The 16253-nt window shown below is 45.6% G+C and overlaps 45 non-coding genes across 45 annotated transcripts; all 45 read right to left on the bottom strand.

The window, feature by feature from the left end:
* Window positions 1-2045: 2045 nt before the first annotated feature.
* Window positions 2046-2117, bottom strand: TRNAP-CGG (transfer RNA proline (anticodon CGG)). The gene has a single exon. It is a non-coding gene; the product is annotated as a tRNA-Pro (tRNA).
* Window positions 2118-2522: 405 nt separating this feature from the next.
* On the bottom strand, window positions 2523-2594 carry TRNAP-UGG (transfer RNA proline (anticodon UGG)). Its single transcript has one exon. It is a non-coding gene; the product is annotated as a tRNA-Pro (tRNA).
* A 246-nt stretch (window positions 2595-2840) lies between these two features.
* On the bottom strand, window positions 2841-2912 carry TRNAP-CGG (transfer RNA proline (anticodon CGG)). Its single transcript has one exon. It is a non-coding gene; the product is annotated as a tRNA-Pro (tRNA).
* Window positions 2913-3000: 88 nt separating this feature from the next.
* TRNAP-UGG (transfer RNA proline (anticodon UGG)) lies at window positions 3001-3072 on the bottom strand. Its single transcript has one exon. It is a non-coding gene; the product is annotated as a tRNA-Pro (tRNA).
* An 87-nt stretch (window positions 3073-3159) lies between these two features.
* Window positions 3160-3231, bottom strand: TRNAP-UGG (transfer RNA proline (anticodon UGG)). The gene has a single exon. It is a non-coding gene; the product is annotated as a tRNA-Pro (tRNA).
* Window positions 3232-3318: 87 nt separating this feature from the next.
* TRNAP-CGG (transfer RNA proline (anticodon CGG)) lies at window positions 3319-3390 on the bottom strand. The gene has a single exon. It is a non-coding gene; the product is annotated as a tRNA-Pro (tRNA).
* Window positions 3391-3477: 87 nt separating this feature from the next.
* Window positions 3478-3549, bottom strand: TRNAP-UGG (transfer RNA proline (anticodon UGG)). The gene has a single exon. It is a non-coding gene; the product is annotated as a tRNA-Pro (tRNA).
* Window positions 3550-3794: 245 nt separating this feature from the next.
* Window positions 3795-3866, bottom strand: TRNAP-UGG (transfer RNA proline (anticodon UGG)). The gene has a single exon. It is a non-coding gene; the product is annotated as a tRNA-Pro (tRNA).
* Window positions 3867-3953: 87 nt separating this feature from the next.
* On the bottom strand, window positions 3954-4025 carry TRNAP-UGG (transfer RNA proline (anticodon UGG)). Its single transcript has one exon. It is a non-coding gene; the product is annotated as a tRNA-Pro (tRNA).
* Window positions 4026-4112: 87 nt separating this feature from the next.
* TRNAP-CGG (transfer RNA proline (anticodon CGG)) lies at window positions 4113-4184 on the bottom strand. Its single transcript has one exon. It is a non-coding gene; the product is annotated as a tRNA-Pro (tRNA).
* An 87-nt stretch (window positions 4185-4271) lies between these two features.
* TRNAP-CGG (transfer RNA proline (anticodon CGG)) lies at window positions 4272-4343 on the bottom strand. Its single transcript has one exon. It is a non-coding gene; the product is annotated as a tRNA-Pro (tRNA).
* An 87-nt stretch (window positions 4344-4430) lies between these two features.
* Window positions 4431-4502, bottom strand: TRNAP-UGG (transfer RNA proline (anticodon UGG)). The gene has a single exon. It is a non-coding gene; the product is annotated as a tRNA-Pro (tRNA).
* Window positions 4503-4589: 87 nt separating this feature from the next.
* Window positions 4590-4661, bottom strand: TRNAP-UGG (transfer RNA proline (anticodon UGG)). Its single transcript has one exon. It is a non-coding gene; the product is annotated as a tRNA-Pro (tRNA).
* Window positions 4662-4748: 87 nt separating this feature from the next.
* Window positions 4749-4820, bottom strand: TRNAP-UGG (transfer RNA proline (anticodon UGG)). Its single transcript has one exon. It is a non-coding gene; the product is annotated as a tRNA-Pro (tRNA).
* Window positions 4821-4907: 87 nt separating this feature from the next.
* TRNAP-UGG (transfer RNA proline (anticodon UGG)) lies at window positions 4908-4979 on the bottom strand. The gene has a single exon. It is a non-coding gene; the product is annotated as a tRNA-Pro (tRNA).
* A 246-nt stretch (window positions 4980-5225) lies between these two features.
* On the bottom strand, window positions 5226-5297 carry TRNAP-UGG (transfer RNA proline (anticodon UGG)). Its single transcript has one exon. It is a non-coding gene; the product is annotated as a tRNA-Pro (tRNA).
* Window positions 5298-5543: 246 nt separating this feature from the next.
* Window positions 5544-5615, bottom strand: TRNAP-UGG (transfer RNA proline (anticodon UGG)). The gene has a single exon. It is a non-coding gene; the product is annotated as a tRNA-Pro (tRNA).
* Window positions 5616-5702: 87 nt separating this feature from the next.
* Window positions 5703-5774, bottom strand: TRNAP-UGG (transfer RNA proline (anticodon UGG)). The gene has a single exon. It is a non-coding gene; the product is annotated as a tRNA-Pro (tRNA).
* A 243-nt stretch (window positions 5775-6017) lies between these two features.
* On the bottom strand, window positions 6018-6089 carry TRNAP-UGG (transfer RNA proline (anticodon UGG)). The gene has a single exon. It is a non-coding gene; the product is annotated as a tRNA-Pro (tRNA).
* An 87-nt stretch (window positions 6090-6176) lies between these two features.
* Window positions 6177-6248, bottom strand: TRNAP-UGG (transfer RNA proline (anticodon UGG)). Its single transcript has one exon. It is a non-coding gene; the product is annotated as a tRNA-Pro (tRNA).
* A 246-nt stretch (window positions 6249-6494) lies between these two features.
* On the bottom strand, window positions 6495-6566 carry TRNAP-UGG (transfer RNA proline (anticodon UGG)). Its single transcript has one exon. It is a non-coding gene; the product is annotated as a tRNA-Pro (tRNA).
* Window positions 6567-6812: 246 nt separating this feature from the next.
* On the bottom strand, window positions 6813-6884 carry TRNAP-UGG (transfer RNA proline (anticodon UGG)). The gene has a single exon. It is a non-coding gene; the product is annotated as a tRNA-Pro (tRNA).
* A 246-nt stretch (window positions 6885-7130) lies between these two features.
* TRNAP-UGG (transfer RNA proline (anticodon UGG)) lies at window positions 7131-7202 on the bottom strand. The gene has a single exon. It is a non-coding gene; the product is annotated as a tRNA-Pro (tRNA).
* An 87-nt stretch (window positions 7203-7289) lies between these two features.
* TRNAP-UGG (transfer RNA proline (anticodon UGG)) lies at window positions 7290-7361 on the bottom strand. Its single transcript has one exon. It is a non-coding gene; the product is annotated as a tRNA-Pro (tRNA).
* Window positions 7362-7604: 243 nt separating this feature from the next.
* Window positions 7605-7676, bottom strand: TRNAP-UGG (transfer RNA proline (anticodon UGG)). Its single transcript has one exon. It is a non-coding gene; the product is annotated as a tRNA-Pro (tRNA).
* An 87-nt stretch (window positions 7677-7763) lies between these two features.
* Window positions 7764-7835, bottom strand: TRNAP-UGG (transfer RNA proline (anticodon UGG)). The gene has a single exon. It is a non-coding gene; the product is annotated as a tRNA-Pro (tRNA).
* Window positions 7836-8081: 246 nt separating this feature from the next.
* On the bottom strand, window positions 8082-8153 carry TRNAP-UGG (transfer RNA proline (anticodon UGG)). The gene has a single exon. It is a non-coding gene; the product is annotated as a tRNA-Pro (tRNA).
* Window positions 8154-8714: 561 nt separating this feature from the next.
* Window positions 8715-8786, bottom strand: TRNAP-UGG (transfer RNA proline (anticodon UGG)). Its single transcript has one exon. It is a non-coding gene; the product is annotated as a tRNA-Pro (tRNA).
* Window positions 8787-8870: 84 nt separating this feature from the next.
* On the bottom strand, window positions 8871-8942 carry TRNAP-UGG (transfer RNA proline (anticodon UGG)). The gene has a single exon. It is a non-coding gene; the product is annotated as a tRNA-Pro (tRNA).
* A 718-nt stretch (window positions 8943-9660) lies between these two features.
* Window positions 9661-9732, bottom strand: TRNAP-UGG (transfer RNA proline (anticodon UGG)). Its single transcript has one exon. It is a non-coding gene; the product is annotated as a tRNA-Pro (tRNA).
* Window positions 9733-9819: 87 nt separating this feature from the next.
* TRNAP-UGG (transfer RNA proline (anticodon UGG)) lies at window positions 9820-9891 on the bottom strand. The gene has a single exon. It is a non-coding gene; the product is annotated as a tRNA-Pro (tRNA).
* Window positions 9892-10927: 1036 nt separating this feature from the next.
* TRNAP-UGG (transfer RNA proline (anticodon UGG)) lies at window positions 10928-10999 on the bottom strand. The gene has a single exon. It is a non-coding gene; the product is annotated as a tRNA-Pro (tRNA).
* Window positions 11000-11086: 87 nt separating this feature from the next.
* TRNAP-UGG (transfer RNA proline (anticodon UGG)) lies at window positions 11087-11158 on the bottom strand. Its single transcript has one exon. It is a non-coding gene; the product is annotated as a tRNA-Pro (tRNA).
* A 1036-nt stretch (window positions 11159-12194) lies between these two features.
* On the bottom strand, window positions 12195-12266 carry TRNAP-UGG (transfer RNA proline (anticodon UGG)). The gene has a single exon. It is a non-coding gene; the product is annotated as a tRNA-Pro (tRNA).
* Window positions 12267-12353: 87 nt separating this feature from the next.
* Window positions 12354-12425, bottom strand: TRNAP-UGG (transfer RNA proline (anticodon UGG)). The gene has a single exon. It is a non-coding gene; the product is annotated as a tRNA-Pro (tRNA).
* A 402-nt stretch (window positions 12426-12827) lies between these two features.
* TRNAP-UGG (transfer RNA proline (anticodon UGG)) lies at window positions 12828-12899 on the bottom strand. The gene has a single exon. It is a non-coding gene; the product is annotated as a tRNA-Pro (tRNA).
* Window positions 12900-13142: 243 nt separating this feature from the next.
* On the bottom strand, window positions 13143-13214 carry TRNAP-UGG (transfer RNA proline (anticodon UGG)). Its single transcript has one exon. It is a non-coding gene; the product is annotated as a tRNA-Pro (tRNA).
* Window positions 13215-13301: 87 nt separating this feature from the next.
* On the bottom strand, window positions 13302-13373 carry TRNAP-UGG (transfer RNA proline (anticodon UGG)). The gene has a single exon. It is a non-coding gene; the product is annotated as a tRNA-Pro (tRNA).
* A 561-nt stretch (window positions 13374-13934) lies between these two features.
* Window positions 13935-14006, bottom strand: TRNAP-UGG (transfer RNA proline (anticodon UGG)). The gene has a single exon. It is a non-coding gene; the product is annotated as a tRNA-Pro (tRNA).
* Window positions 14007-14090: 84 nt separating this feature from the next.
* Window positions 14091-14162, bottom strand: TRNAP-UGG (transfer RNA proline (anticodon UGG)). The gene has a single exon. It is a non-coding gene; the product is annotated as a tRNA-Pro (tRNA).
* A 562-nt stretch (window positions 14163-14724) lies between these two features.
* Window positions 14725-14796, bottom strand: TRNAP-UGG (transfer RNA proline (anticodon UGG)). Its single transcript has one exon. It is a non-coding gene; the product is annotated as a tRNA-Pro (tRNA).
* Window positions 14797-14880: 84 nt separating this feature from the next.
* Window positions 14881-14952, bottom strand: TRNAP-UGG (transfer RNA proline (anticodon UGG)). The gene has a single exon. It is a non-coding gene; the product is annotated as a tRNA-Pro (tRNA).
* Window positions 14953-15039: 87 nt separating this feature from the next.
* Window positions 15040-15111, bottom strand: TRNAP-UGG (transfer RNA proline (anticodon UGG)). The gene has a single exon. It is a non-coding gene; the product is annotated as a tRNA-Pro (tRNA).
* A 404-nt stretch (window positions 15112-15515) lies between these two features.
* TRNAP-UGG (transfer RNA proline (anticodon UGG)) lies at window positions 15516-15587 on the bottom strand. The gene has a single exon. It is a non-coding gene; the product is annotated as a tRNA-Pro (tRNA).
* A 562-nt stretch (window positions 15588-16149) lies between these two features.
* On the bottom strand, window positions 16150-16221 carry TRNAP-UGG (transfer RNA proline (anticodon UGG)). The gene has a single exon. It is a non-coding gene; the product is annotated as a tRNA-Pro (tRNA).
* Between the last annotated feature and the right edge of the window lie 32 nt (window positions 16222-16253).

The following is a 16253-nucleotide window of genomic DNA, read 5'->3' on the forward strand; positions in this document are numbered from 1 at the left end:
GAAAAACACTGTACGCACTTAATATAATTTCCTTTAAAAGATCAATATCACCTTCGGACATCGTGCCGCGATATTTATTCACGTATCGGCGATCATTTTTTAATGTTCAGTTGACACAGTTTAGTAAAGCTAACCGAAAATTGTATCCTTAATACAATTTTGTTAAACTGGTCTTCTGCTGTTCGAACTTCCAGGTGTCTCGATTTTGATTGGCTACCGCGATGACGTTAAACGCGTTTGTAATAGAGAGGTCCCTCCCATCCCTGAATAACATGATAGAAAGGCTAATGATACACATATATATTCATGTTAATGAATAAATTCATGGTGTAACTAAACATGCTCAATTCATAGGCCTACCCTGTAGTTAGTTGCATTAAAATAGTCACTAATTTACTTTTGCAAAAACTCGGGCCCGTCCGGGATTTGAACCCGGGACCACTCGCACCCTAACCGAGTATCATACCCCTAAACAAACGGACCATGTATGTAACTAAAAATGCTCAACTCATAGATCTACCCTGTAGTTAGTTGCATTAAAATAGTCACTAATTTACTTTTGCAAAAACTCGGGTCCGTGCGGGATTTGAATCCGGGACCACTCGCACCCTAAACAAGTATCATACCCCTAAACAAACGGACCACGTGTTTAACTAAAAATGCTCAACTCATAGGTCTACCCTGTAGTTAGTTGCATAAAAGTAGTCACTAATTTACTTTTGCAAGAACTCGGGTCCGTCCGGGATTTGAACCCGCGACCACTCGCACCCTAAGCGAGTATCATACCCCTAAATAAACGGACCACGTGTGTAATTAAAAATGCTCAACTCATAGGTCTACCCTGTAGTTAGTTGCATAAAAGTAGACACTAATTTACTTTTGCAAAAACTCAGGTCCGTCCGGGATTTGAATCCGGTACCACTCGCACCCTAAGCGAGTATCATACCCTAAACCAACGAACCTGGTGTGTGACTAAACATGCTCAATTCATAGACCTACCCTGTAGTTAGTTGCATTTAAATAGTCGGACATGGGAGCAGGGGGCAAGCCTGCCCCATCACGGACAGGAGAGACTTCGGACTGGAGCACGACGTCGCGTTCAGAACCGATAGCTACCTGACCCAACTTCTCTGGGCAGTCACGGGCAAGATGACCGTGTGTCTCACACCGACGACACACATTACGCGGACAACTTTTGTAAATGTGACCTTCAGCGAGACACCCGTTACAAACCCGATTTTGCGCCTCATGGCGAACGCGATAAAAGGTTTCGCGCCCGAGAACATCCGCGATTTTCAAGCCGTACGGAAGTGATGAAACCCCCTTGGGCAAAACCACGCGTACGCAACGCTCACCAAGATACAATCCATCAAATTTACGCCAAACGACCTCCCCCTTGATTTCGCAACCAAGGGAGACCAATTTCGCAACCACGGCATTATCGGACACGAATTCAGGCAAACCATGTATTTTAATAATTACCGATCTCGAGACGACTGATTCAGCAGGACACAGGACGTCCATGATTTCCACCCCAGCTTTGACACACTCTTCAGCATCTTCCTCCGACAAAAACGTAATAAAGTAACCTCCAGTACCAGGAACCACAGACGAAATGGCATCAAGACCAAATGATTTTTTAACGGCAGCAACAACAACAGCAGTGGTTTGCACCATACAAACAACGAAGACGCTTCGTCGAAGCGCCTCCATGATGGAGGACTCCCCGAAGGAAACCCTCGAGACCGAGGCTTCGCGGGCGAAAGCCGAAGTCCGTAAAATCAATAACAGTTAACAAAATAAGCCGAAAAAACCGACTAACAAGGCAGAGAAAGGACCGCCGAAAAAGGAAACCGTAAAACGCAACAAACACGGAGAGCGAAAAGAAACAACCGCACTCCGCGAAAGCAAACAACGATCTTCCCAAAGCGAGTATCATACCCCTAGACCAACGGACCTGCATGACACTGAAACATGCTAAACTCATAGGCCTACAATTTAACTAGTTGCATTTTAATAGTCACTAAATTACTTCTGCAAAACTCGGGTCCGTCCGGGATTTGAACCCGAGACCACTCGCACCCGAAGCGAGTATCATACTCCTAGACCAACGGACCTGCATGACATTAAAACATGCTAAACTCATAGGCCTACAATTTAACTAGTTGCATTTTAATAGTCACTAAATTACTTCTGCAATACTCGGGTCCGTCCGGGGTTTGAACCCGGGACCACTGGCACCCAAAGCGAGTATCATACCCCTAGACCAACGGACCTGCATGACACTGAAACATGCTAAACTCATAGGCCTACAATTTAACTAGTTGCATTTTAATAGTCACTAAATTACTTCTGCAAAACTCGGGTCCGTCCGGGATTTGAACCCGGGACCACTAGCACCCAAAGCGAGTATCATACCCCTAGACCAACGGACCTGCATGACACTGAAACATGCTAAACTCATAGGCCTACAATTTAACTAGTTGCATTTTAATAGTCACTAAATTACTTCTGCAAAACTCGGGTCCGTCCGGGATTTGAACCCGGGACCACTCGCACCCAAAGCGAGTATCATACCCCTAGACCAACGGACCTGCATGGCACCGAAACATGCTATACTCAAAGGACTACATTTTAACTAATTGCATTTTAATAGTCACTAAATTACTTCTGCAAAACTCGGGTCCTTCCGGGATTTGAACCCGGGACCACTCGCACCCAAAGCGAGTATCATACTCCTAGACCAACGGACCTGCATGACACTGAAACATGCTAAACTCATAGGCCTACAATTTAACTAGTTGCATTTTAATAGTCACTAAATTACTTCTGCAAAACTCGGGTCCGTCCGGGATTTGAACCCGGGACCACTCGCACCCGAAGCGAGTATCATAACCCTAGACCAACAAACCAAGTATGACACTGAAACAAGCTAAACTCATAGGCCTACAATTTAACTAGTTGCATTTTAATAGTCACTAAATTACTTCTGCAAAACTCGGGTCCGTCCGGGATTTGAACCCGGGACCACTCGCACCCAAAGCGAGTATCATACCCCTAGACCAACGGACCTGCATGGCACCGAAACATGCTATACTCAAAGGACTACATTTTAACTAATTGCATTTTAATAGTCACTAAATTACTTCTGCAAAACTCGGGTCCGTCCGGGATTTTAACCCGGGACCACTCGCACCCAAAGCGAGTATCATACCCCTAGACCAACGGACCTGCATGACATTAAAACATGCTAAACTCATAGGCCTACAATTTAACTAGTTGCATTTTAATAGTCACTAAATTACTTCTGCAAAACTCGGGTCCGTCCGGGATTTGAACCCGGGACCACTCGCACCCGAAGCGAGTATCATACTCCTAGACCAACGGACCTGCATGACATTAAAACATGCTAAACTCATAGGCCTACAATTTAACTAGTTGCATTTTAATAGTCACTAAATTACTTCTGCAAAACTCGGGTCCGTCCGGGATTTGAACCCGGGACCACTCGCACCCAAAGCGAGTATCATACCCCTAGACCAACGGACCTGCATGACACTGAAACATGCTAAACTCATAGGCCTACAATTTAACTAGTTGCATTTTAATAGTCACTAAATTACTTCTGCAAAACTCGGGTCCGTCCGGGATTTGAACCCGGGACCACTAGCACCCAAAGCGAGTATCATACCCCTAGCCCAACGGACCATGCGTATCAGAGACATGCTCAACTCATAGGCCTAACCTGTAGCTAGTTGCATTTAAATAGTCACTAAATTACTTCTGAAAAACTCGGGTCCGTCCGGGATTTGAACCCGGGACCACTCGCACCCAAAGCGAGTATCATACCCCTAGACCAACGGACCTGCATGGCACCGAAACCTGCTATACTCAAAGGACTACATTTTAACTAATTGCATTTTAATAGTCACTAAATTACTTCTGCAAAACTCGGGTCCGTCCGGGATTTTAACCCGGGACCACTCGCACCCAAAGCGAGTATCATACCCCTAGACCAACGGACCTGCATGACATTAAAACATGCTAAACTCATAGGCCTACAATTTAACTAGTTGCATTTTAATAGTCACTAAATTACTTCTGCAAAACTCGGGTCCGTCCGGGACTTGAACCCGGGACCACTCGCACCCGAAGCGAGTATCATACTCCTAGACCAACGGACCTGCATGACATTAAAACATGCTAAACTCATAGGCCTACAATTTAACTAGTTGCATTTTAATAGTCACTAAATTACTTCTGCAAAACTCGGGTCCGTCCGGGATTTGAACCCGGGACCACTCGCACCCGAAGCGAGTATCATACTCCTAGACCAACGGACCTGCATGACATTAAAACATGCTAAACTCATAGGCCTACAATTTAACTAGTTGCATTTTAATAGTCACTAAATTACTTCTGCAAAACTCGGGTCCGTCCGGGATTTGAACCCGGGACCACTCGCACCCAAAGCGAGTATCATACCCCTAGACCAACGGACCTGCATGACACTGAAACATGCTAAACTCATAGGCCTACAATTTAACTAGTTGCATTTTAATAGTCACTAAATTACTTCTGCAAAACTCGGGTCCGTCCGGGATTTGAACCCGGGGCCACTCGCACCCAAAGCAAGTATCATACCCCTAGACCAACGGACCTGCATGGCACCGAAACATTCTATACTCATAGGCCTACAATTTAACTAGTTGCATTTTAATAGTCACTAAATTACTTCTGCAAAACTCGGGTCCGTCCGGGATTTGAACCCGGGACCACTCGCACCCAAAGCGAGTATCATACCCCTAGACCAACGGACCTGCATGACACTGAAACATGCTAAACTCATAGGCCTACAATTTAACTAGTTGCATTTTAATAGTCACTAAATTACTTCTGCAAAACTCGGGTCCGTCCGGGATTTGAACCCGGGACCACTCGCACCCAAAGCAAGTATCATACCCCTAGACCAACGGACCTGCATGGCACCGAAACATTCTATACTCATAGGCCTACAATTTAACTAGTTGCATTTTAATAGTCACTAAATTACTTCTGCAAAACCCGGGTCCGTCCGGGATTTGAACCCATGACCACTAGCACCCAAAGCGAGTATCATACCCCTAGACCAACGGACCTGCATGACACTGAAACATGCTAAACTCATAGGCCTACAATTTAACTAGTTGCATTTTAATAGTCACTAAATTACTTCTGCAAAACTCGGGTCCGTCCGGGATTTGAACCCGGGACCACTCGCACCCAAAGCGAGTATCATACCCCTAGACCAACGGACCTGCATGACACTGAAACATGCTAAACTCATAGGCCTACAATTTAACTAGTTGCATTTTAATAGTCACTAAATTACTTCTGCAAAACTCGGGTCCGTCCGGGATATGAACCCGGGACCACTCGCACCCAAAGCGAGTATCATACCCCTAGACCAACGGATCTGCATGACACTGAAACATGCTAAACTCATAGGCCTACAATTTAACTAGTTGCATTTTAATAGTCACTAAATTACTTCTGCAAAACTCGGGTCCGTCCGGGATTTGAACCCGGGACCACTCGCACCCAAAGCGAGTATCATACCCCTAGACCAACGGACCTGCATGGCACCGAAACATGCTATACTCAAAGGACTACATTTTAACTAGTTGCATTTTAATAGTCACTAAATTACTTCTGCAAAACTCGGGTCCGTCCGGGATTTGAACCCGGGACCACTCGCACCCAAAGCGAGTATCATACCCCTAGACCAACGGACCTGCATGGCACTGAAACATGCTAAACTCATAGGCCTACAATTTAACTAGTTGCATTTTAATAGTCACTAAATTACTTCTGCAAAACTCGGGTCCGTCCGGGATTTGAACCCGGGACCACTCGCACCCAAAGCGAGTATCATACCCCTAGACCAACGGATCTGCATGACACTGAAACATGCTAAACTCATAGGCCTACAATTTTACTATTTGTGTTTAAATAGTCAATCGCTTCTGCCAAAACTCGGGTCCGTCCGGGATTTTAACCCGGGACCACTCGCACCCAAAGCGAGTATCATACCCCTAGACCAACGGACCTGCATGACACTGAAACATGCTAAACTCATAGGCCTACAATTTAACTAGTTGCATTTTAATAGTCACTAAATTACTTCTGCAAAACTCGGGTCCGTCCGGGATTTGAACCCGGGACCACTCGCACCCAAAGCGAGTATCATACCCCTAGACCAACGGACCTGCATGACACTGAAACATGCTAAACTCATAGGCCTACAATTTAACTAGTTGCATTTTAATAGTCACTAAATTACTTCTGCAAAACTCGGGTCCGTCCGGGATATGAACCCGGGACCACTCGCACCCAAAGCGAGTATCATACCCCTAGACCAACGGATCTGCATGACACTGAAACATGCTAAACTCATAGGCCTACAATTTAACTAGTTGCATTTTAATAGTCACTAAATTACTTCTGCAAAACTCGGGTCCGTCCGGGATTTGAACCCGGGACCACTCGCACCCAAAGCGAGTATCATACCCCTAGACCAACGGACCTGCATGGCACCGAAACATGCTAAACTCAAAGGACTACATTTTAACTAATTGCATTTTAATAGTCACTAAATTACTTCTGCAAAACTCGGGTCCGTCCAGGATTTGAACCCGGGACCACTCGCACCCAAAGCGAGTATCATACTCCAAGACCAACGGACCTGCATGACACTAAAACATGCTAAACTCATAGGCCTACAATTTAACTAGTTGCATTTTAATAGTCACTAAATTACTTCTGCAAAACTCGGGTCCGTCCGGGATTTGAACCCGGGACCACTCGCACCCAAAGCGAGTATCATACCCCTAGACCAACGGACCTGCATGACACTGAAACATGCTAAACTCATAGGCCTACAATTTAACTAGTTGCATTTTAATAGTCACTAAATTACTTCTGCAAAACTCGGGTCCGTCCGGGATATGAACCCGGGACCACTCGCACCCAAAGCGAGTATCATACCCCTAGACCAACGGATCTGCATGACACTGAAACATGCTAAACTCATAGGCCTACAATTTAACTAGTTGCATTTTAATAGTCACTAAATTACTTCTGCAAAACTCGGGTCCGTCCGGGATTTGAACCCGGGACCACTCGCACCCAAAGCGAGTATCATACCCCTAGACCAACGGACCTGCATGGCACCGAAACATGCTATACTCAAAGGACTACATTTTAACTAGTTGCATTTTAATAGTCACTAAATTACTTCTGCAAAACTCGGGTCCGTCCGGGATTTGAACCCGGGACCACTCGCACCCAAAGCGAGTATCATACCCCTAGACCAACGGACCTGCATGGCACTGAAACATGCTAAACTCATAGGCCTACAATTTAACTAGTTGCATTTTAATAGTCACTAAATTACTTCTGCAAAACTCGGGTCCGTCCGGGATTTGAACCCGGGACCACTCGCACCCAAAGCGAGTATCATACCCCTAGACCAACGGATCTGCATGACACTGAAACATGCTAAACTCATAGGCCTACAATTTTACTATTTGTGTTTAAATAGTCAATCGCTTCTGCCAAAACTCGGGTCCGTCCGGGATTTTAACCCGGGACCACTCGCACCCAAAGCGAGTATCATACCCCTAGACCAACGGACCTGCATGACACTGAAACATGCTAAACTCATAGGCCTACAATTTAACTAGTTGCATTTTAATAGTCACTAAATTACTTCTGCAAAACTCGGGTCCGTCCGGGATTTGAACCCGGGACCACTCGCACCCAAAGCGAGTATCATACCCCTAGACCAACGGACCTGCATGACACTGAAACATGCTAAACTCATAGGCCTACAATTTAACTAGTTGCATTTTAATAGTCACTAAATTACTTCTGCAAAACTCGGGTCCGTCCGGGATATGAACCCGGGACCACTCGCACCCAAAGCGAGTATCATACCCCTAGACCAACGGATCTGCATGACACTGAAACATGCTAAACTCATAGGCCTACAATTTAACTAGTTGCATTTTAATAGTCACTAAATTACTTCTGCAAAACTCGGGTCCGTCCGGGATTTGAACCCGGGACCACTCGCACCCAAAGCGAGTATCATACCCCTAGACCAACGGACCTGCATGGCACCGAAACATGCTAAACTCAAAGGACTACATTTTAACTAATTGCATTTTAATAGTCACTAAATTACTTCTGCAAAACTCGGGTCCGTCCAGGATTTGAACCCGGGACCACTCGCACCCAAAGCGAGTATCATACTCCAAGACCAACGGACCTGCATGACACTAAAACATGCTAAACTCATAGGCCTACAATTTAACTAGTTGCATTTTAATAGTCACTAAATTACTTCTGCAAAACTCGGGTCCGTCCGGGATTTGACCCCGGGACCACTCGCACCCAAAGCGAGTATCATACCCCTAGACCAACGGACCTGTATGACACTGAAACATGCTAAACTCATAGGCCTACAATTTTACTATATGTGTTTAAATAGTCAATCGCTTCTGCCAAAACTCGGGTCCGTCCGGGATTTGACCCCGGGACCACTCGCACCCAAAGCGAGTATCATACCCCTAGACCAACGGACCTGCATGACACTGAAACATGCTAAACTCATAGGCCTACAATTTAACTAGTTGCATTTTAATAGTCACTAAATTATTTCTGCAAAACTCGGGTCCGTCCGGGACTTGAACCCGGGACCACTCGCACCCAAAGCGAGTATCATACCCCTAGACCAACGGACCTGTATGACACTGAAACATGCTAAACTCGTAGGCCTACAATTTTACTATATGTGTTTAAATAGTCAATCGCTTCTGCCAAAACTCGGGTCCGTCCGGGATTTGAACCCGGGACCACTCGCACCCAAAGCGAGTATCATACCCCTAGACCAACGGACCTGCATGACACTGAAACATGCTAAACTCATAGGCCTACAATTTAACTAGTTGCATTTTAATAGTCACTAAATTACTTCTGCAAAACTCGGGTCCGTCCGGGATTTGACCGCGGGACCACTCGCACCCAAAGCGAGTATCATACCCCTAGACCAACGGACCTGTATGACACTGAAACATGCTAAACTCATAGGCCTACAATTTTACAATTTGTGTTTAAATAGTCAATCGCTTCTGCCAAAACTCGGGTCCGTCCGGGATTTGAACCCGGGACCGCTCGCACCCAAAGCGAGTAGCATAACCCTAGACCAACAAACCAAGTATGGCACTGAAACATGCTAAACTCAAAGGACTACAATTTAACTAATTGCATTTTAATAGTCACTAAATTACTTCTGCAAAACTCGGTTCCATCCGGGATTTGAACCCGGGACCACTCGCACCCAAAGCGAGTATCATACTCCTACACCAACGGACCTGCATGACACTAAAACATGCTAAACTCATAGGCCTACAATTTAACTAGTTGCATTTTAATAGTCACTAAATTACTTCTGCAAAACTCGGGTCCGTCCGGGATTTGACCGCGGGACCACTCGCACCCAAAGCGAGTATCATACCCCTAGACCAACGGACCTGTATGACACTGAAACATGCTAAACTCATAGGCCTACAATTTTACAATTTGTGTTTAAATAGTCAATCGCTTCTGCCAAAACTCGGGTCCGTCCGGGATTTGAACCCGGGACCACTCGCACCCAAAGCGAGTTTCATACCCCTAGACCAACGGACCTGCATGACACTGAAACATGCTAAACTCATAGGCCTACAATTTAACTAGTTGCATTTTAATAGTCACTAAATTACTTCTGCAAAACTCGGGTCCGTCCGGGATTTGAACCCGGGACCACTCGCACCCAAAGCGAGTATCATACCCCTAGACCAACGGACCTGCATGACACTGAAACATGCTAAACTCATAGGCCTACAATTTAACTAGTTGCATTTTAATAGTCACTAAATTACTTCTGCAAAACTCGGGTCCGTCCGGGATTTGACCCCGGGACCACTCGCACCCAAAGCGAGTATCATACCCCTAGACCAACGGACCTGCATGACACTGAAACATGCTAAACTCATAGGCCTACAATTTAACTAGTTGCATTTTAATAGTCACTAAATTACTTCTGCAAAACTCGGGTCCGTCCGGGATTTGACCGCGGGACCACTCGCACCCAAAGCAAGTATCATACCCCTAGACCAACGGACCTGTATGACACTGAAACATGCTAAACTCATAGGCCTACAATTTTACAATTTGTGTTTAAATAGTCAATCGCTTCTGCCAAAACTCGGGTCCGTCCGGGATTTGACCCCGGGACCACTCGCACCCAAAGCGAGTATCATACCCCTAGACCAACGGACCTGCATGACACTGAAACATGCTAAACTCATAGGCCTACAATTTAACTAGTTGCATTTTAATAGTCACTAAATTATTTCTGCAAAACTCGGGTCCGTCCGGGATTTGAACCCGGGACCGCTCGCACCCAAAGCGAGTAGCATAACCCTAGACCAACAAACCAAGTATGGCACTGAAACATGCTAAACTCAAAGGACTACAATTTAACTAATTGCATTTTAATAGTCACTAAATTACTTCTGCAAAACTCGGTTCCATCCGGGATTTGAACCCGGGACCACTCGCACCCAAAGCGAGTATCATACTCCTACACCAACGGACCTGCATGACACTAAAACATGCTAAACTCATAGGCCTACAATTTAACTAGTTGCATTTTAATAGTCACTAAATTACTTCTGCAAAACTCGGGTCCGTCCGGGATTTGACCGCGGGACCACTCGCACCCAAAGCGAGTATCATACCCCTAGACCAACGGACCTGTATGACACTGAAACATGCTAAACTCATAGGCCTACAATTTTACAATTTGTGTTTAAATAGTCAATCGCTTCTGCCAAAACTCGGGTCCGTCCGGGATTTGAACCCGGGACCACTCGCACCCAAAGCGAGTTTCATACCCCTAGACCAACGGACCTGCATGACACTGAAACATGCTAAACTCATAGGCCTACAATTTAACTAGTTGCATTTTAATAGTCACTAAATTACTTCTGCAAAACTCGGGTCCGTCCGGGATTTGAACCCGGGACCACTCGCACCCAAAGCGAGTATCATACCCCTAGACCAACGGACCTGCATGACACTGAAACATGCTAAACTCATAGGCCTACAATTTAACTAGTTGCATTTTAATAGTCACTAAATTACTTCTGCAAAACTCGGGTCCGTCCGGGATTTGACCCCGGGACCACTCGCACCCAAAGCGAGTATCATACCCCTAGACCAACGGACCTGCATGACACTGAAACATGCTAAACTCATAGGCCTACAATTTAACTAGTTGCATTTTAATAGTCACTAAATTACTTCTGCAAAACTCGGGTCCGTCCGGGATTTGACCGCGGGACCACTCGCACCCAAAGCAAGTATCATACCCCTAGACCAACGGACCTGTATGACACTGAAACATGCTAAACTCATAGGCCTACAATTTTACAATTTGTGTTTAAATAGTCAATCGCTTCTGCCAAAACTCGGGTCCGTCCGGGATTTGACCCCGGGACCACTCGCACCCAAAGCGAGTATCATACCCCTAGACCAACGGACCTGCATGACACTGAAACATGCTAAACTCATAGGCCTACAATTTAACTAGTTGCATTTTAATAGTCACTAAATTATTTCTGCAAAACTCGGGTCCGTCCGGGATTTGAACCCGGGACCGCTCGCACCCAAAGCGAGTAGCATAACCCTAGACCAACAAACCAAGTATGGCACTGAAACATGCTAAACTCAAAGGACTACAATTTAACTAATTGCATTTTAATAGTCACTAAATTACTTCTGCAAAACTCGGTTCCATCCGGGATTTGAACCCGGGACCACTCGCACCCAAAGCGAGTATCATACTCCTACACCAACGGACCTGCATGACACTAAAACATGCTAAACTCATAGGCCTACAATTTAACTAGTTGCATTTTAATAGTCACTAAATTACTTCTGCAAAACTCGGGTCCGTCCGGGATTTGACCGCGGGACCACTCGCACCCAAAGCGAGTATCATACCCCTAGACCAACGGACCTGTATGACACTGAAACATGCTAAACTCATAGGCCTACAATTTTACAATTTGTGTTTAAATAGTCAATCGCTTCTGCCAAAACTCGGGTCCGTCCGGGATTTGAACCCGGGACCACTCGCACCCAAAGCGAGTTTCATACCCCTAGACCAACGGACCTGCATGACACTGAAACATGCTAAACTCATAGGCCTACAATTTAACTAGTTGCATTTTAATAGTCACTAAATTACTTCTGCAAAACTCGGGTCCGTCCGGGATTTGAACCCGGGACCACTCGCACCCAAAGCGAGTATCATACCCCTAGACCAACGGACCTGCATGACACTGAAACATGCTAAACTCATAGGCCTACAATTTAACTAGTTGCATTTTAATAGTCACTAAATTACTTCTGCAAAACTCGGGTCCGTCCGGGATTTGACCCCGGGACCACTCGCACCCAAAGCGAGTATCATACCCCTAGACCAACGGACCTGCATGACACTGAAACATGCTAAACTCATAGGCCTACAATTTAACTAGTTGCATTTTAATAGTCACTAAATTACTTCTGCAAAACTCGGGTCCGTCCGGGATTTGACCGCGGGACCACTCGCACCCAAAGCAAGTATCATACCCCTAGACCAACGGACCTGTATGACACTGAAACATGCTAAACTCATAGGCCTACAATTTTACAATTTGTGTTTAAATAGTCAATCGCTTCTGCCAAAACTCGGGTCCGTCCGGGATTTGAACCCGGGACCACTCGCACCCAAAGCGAGTATCATACCCCTAGACCAACGGACCTGCATGACACTGAAACATGCTAAACTCATAGGCCTACAATTTAACTAGTTGCATTTTAATAGTCACTAAATTACTTCTGCAAAACTCGGGTCCGTCCGGGATTTGACCCCGGGACCACTCGCACCCAAAGCGAGTATCATACCCCTAGACCAACGGACCTGTATGACACTAAAACATGCTAAACTCATAGGCCTACAATTTTACTATTTGTGTTTAAATAGTCAATCGCTTCTGCCAAAACTCGGGTCCGTCCGGGATTTTAACCCGGGACCACTCGCACCCAAAGCGAGTATCATACCCCTAGACCAACGGACCTGCATGACACTGAAACATGCTAAACTCATAGGCCTACAATTTAACTAGTTGCATTTTAATAGTCACTAAATTACTTCTGCAAAACTCGGGTCCGTCCGGGATTTGAACCCGGGACCACTCGCACCCAAAGCGAGTATCATACCCCTAGACCAACGGCCCTGCATGACACTGAAACATGCTAAACTCATAGGCCTACAATTTAACTAGTTGCATTTTAATAGTCACTAAATTACTTCTGCAAAACTCGGGTCCGTCCGGGATTTGACCCCGGGACCACTCGCACCCAAAGCGAGTATCATACCCCTAGACCAACGGACCTGCATGACACTGAAACATGCTAAACTCATAGGCCTACAATTTAACTAGTTGCATTTTAATAGTCACTAAATTACTTCTGCAAAACTCGGGTCCGTCCGGGATTTGACCGCGGGACCACTCGCACCCAAAGCAAGTATCATACCCCTAGACCAACGGACCTGTATGACACTGAAACATGCTAAACTCATAGGCCTACAATTTTACAATTTGTGTATAAATAGTCAATCGCTTCTGCCAAAACTCGGGTCCGTCCGGGATTTGACCCCGGGACCACTCGCACCCAAAGCGAGTATCATACCCCTAGACCAACGGACCTGCATGACACTGAAACATGCTAAACTCATAGGCCTACAATTTAACTAGTTGCATTTTAATAGTCACTAAATTATTTCTGCAAAACTCGGGTCCGTCCGGGACTTGAACCCGGGACCACTCGCACCCAAAGCGAGTATCATACCCCTAGACCAACGGACCTGTATGACACTGAAACATGCTAAACTCGTAGGCCTACAATTTTACTATATGTGTTTAAATAGTCAATCGCTTCTGCCAAAACTCGGGTCCGTCCGGGATTTTAACCCGGGACCACTCGCACCCAAAGCGAGTATCATACCCCTAGACCAACGGACCTGCATGACACTGAAACATGCTAAACTCATAGGCCTACAATTTAACTAGTTGCATTTTAATAGTCACTAAATTATTTCTGCAAAACTCGGGTCCGTCCGGGATTTGAACCCGGGACCGCTCGCACCCAAAGCGAGTAGCATAACCCTAGACCAACAAACCAAGTATGGCACTGAAACATGCTAAACTCAAAGGACTACAATTTAACTAATTGCATTTTAATAGTCACTAAATTACTTCTGCAAAACTCGGTTCCATCCGGGATTTGAACCCGGGACCACTCGCACCCAAAGCGAGTATCATACTCCTACACCAACGGACCTGCATGACACTAAAACATGCTAAACTCATAGGCCTACAATTTAACTAGTTGCATTTTAATAGTCACTAAATTACTTCTGCAAAACTCGGGTCCGTCCGGGATTTGACCGCGGGACCACTCGCACCCAAAGCGAGTATCATACCCCTAGACCAACGGACCTGTATGACACTGAAACATGCTAAACTCATAGGCCTACAATTTTACAATTTGTGTTTAAATAGTCAATCGCTTCTGCCAAAACTCGGGTCCGTCCGGGATTTGAACCCGGGACCACTCGCACCCAAAGCGAGTATCATACCCCTAGACCAACGGACCTGTATGACACTAAAACATGCTAAACTCATAGGCCTACAATTTTACTATTTGTGTTTAAATAGTCAATCGCTTCTGCCAAAACTCGGGTCCGTCCGGGATTTTAACCCGGGACCACTCGCACCCAAAGCGAGTATCATACCCCTAGACCAACGGACCTGCATGACACTGAAACATGCTAAACTCATAGGCCTACAATTTAACTAGTTGCATTTTAATAGACACTAAATTACTTCTGCAAAACTCGGGTCCGTCCGGGATTTGAACCCGGGACCACTCGCACCCAAAGCGAGTATCATACCCCTAGACCAACGGCCCTGCATGACACTGAAACATGCTAAACTCATAGGCCTACAATTTAACTAGTTGCATTTTAATAGTCACTAAATTACTTCTGCAAAACTCGGGTCCGTCCGGGATTTGAACCCGAGTCCACTCGCACCCAAAGCGAATATCATACCACTTGACCAACGGACCTGCATGACACTTAAACATGCTAAACTCATAGGCCTACAATTTAACTAGTTGCATTTTAATAGTCACTAAATTACTTCTGCAAAACTCGGTCCGTCCGGGATTTGAACCCGGTACCACTCACACCCGAAGCGAGTATCATAACCCTAGACCAACGGACCTGCATGACACTGAAACATGCTAAACTCATAGGCCTACAATTAAACTAGTTGCATTATAATAGTCACTAAATTACTTCTGCAAAAATCGGGTCCGTCCGGGATTTGAACCCGAGTCCACTCGCACCCAAAGCGAGTATCATACCCCTAGACCAACGGACCTGCATGACACTGAAACATGCTAAACTCATAGGCCTACAATTTAACTAGTTGCAGTTTAATAGTCACTAAATTACTTCTGCAAAATTCGGGTCCGTCCGGGATTTGAACCCGGGACCACTCTCACCCAAAGCGAGTATCACACCCCTAGGCCAACGGACCTGCATGACACTGAAACATGCTAAACTCATAGGCCTACAATTTAACTAGTTGCATTTTAATAGTCACTAAATTACTTCTGCAAAACTCGGGTCCGTCCGGGATTTTAACCCGGGACCACTCGCACCCAAAGCGAGTATCATAACCCTAGACCAACAAACCAAGTATGACACTGAAACATGCTAAACTCATAGGCCTACAATTTAACTAGTTGCATTTTAATAGTCACTAAATTACTTCTGCAAAACTCGGGTCCGTCCGGGATTTGACCGCGGGACCACTCGCACCCAAAGCGAGTATCATACCCCTAGACCAACGGACCTGTATGACACTGAAACATGCTAAACTCATAGGCCTACAATTTTACTATTTGTGTTTAAATAGTCAATCGCTTCTGCCAAAACTCGGGTCCGTCCGGGATTTGAACCCGGGACCACTCGCACCCAAAGCGAGTATCATACCCCTAGACCAACGGACCTGCATGACACTGAAACATGCTAAGCTCATAGG

Source organism: Phalangium opilio, unplaced genomic scaffold (genome assembly GCF_054372755.1).
Source record: "Phalangium opilio isolate 3A_F unplaced genomic scaffold, DU_Popi_V2 ptg000060l_1, whole genome shotgun sequence".
NCBI classification, from domain to species: Eukaryota; Metazoa; Arthropoda; class Arachnida; order Opiliones; family Phalangiidae; genus Phalangium; species Phalangium opilio.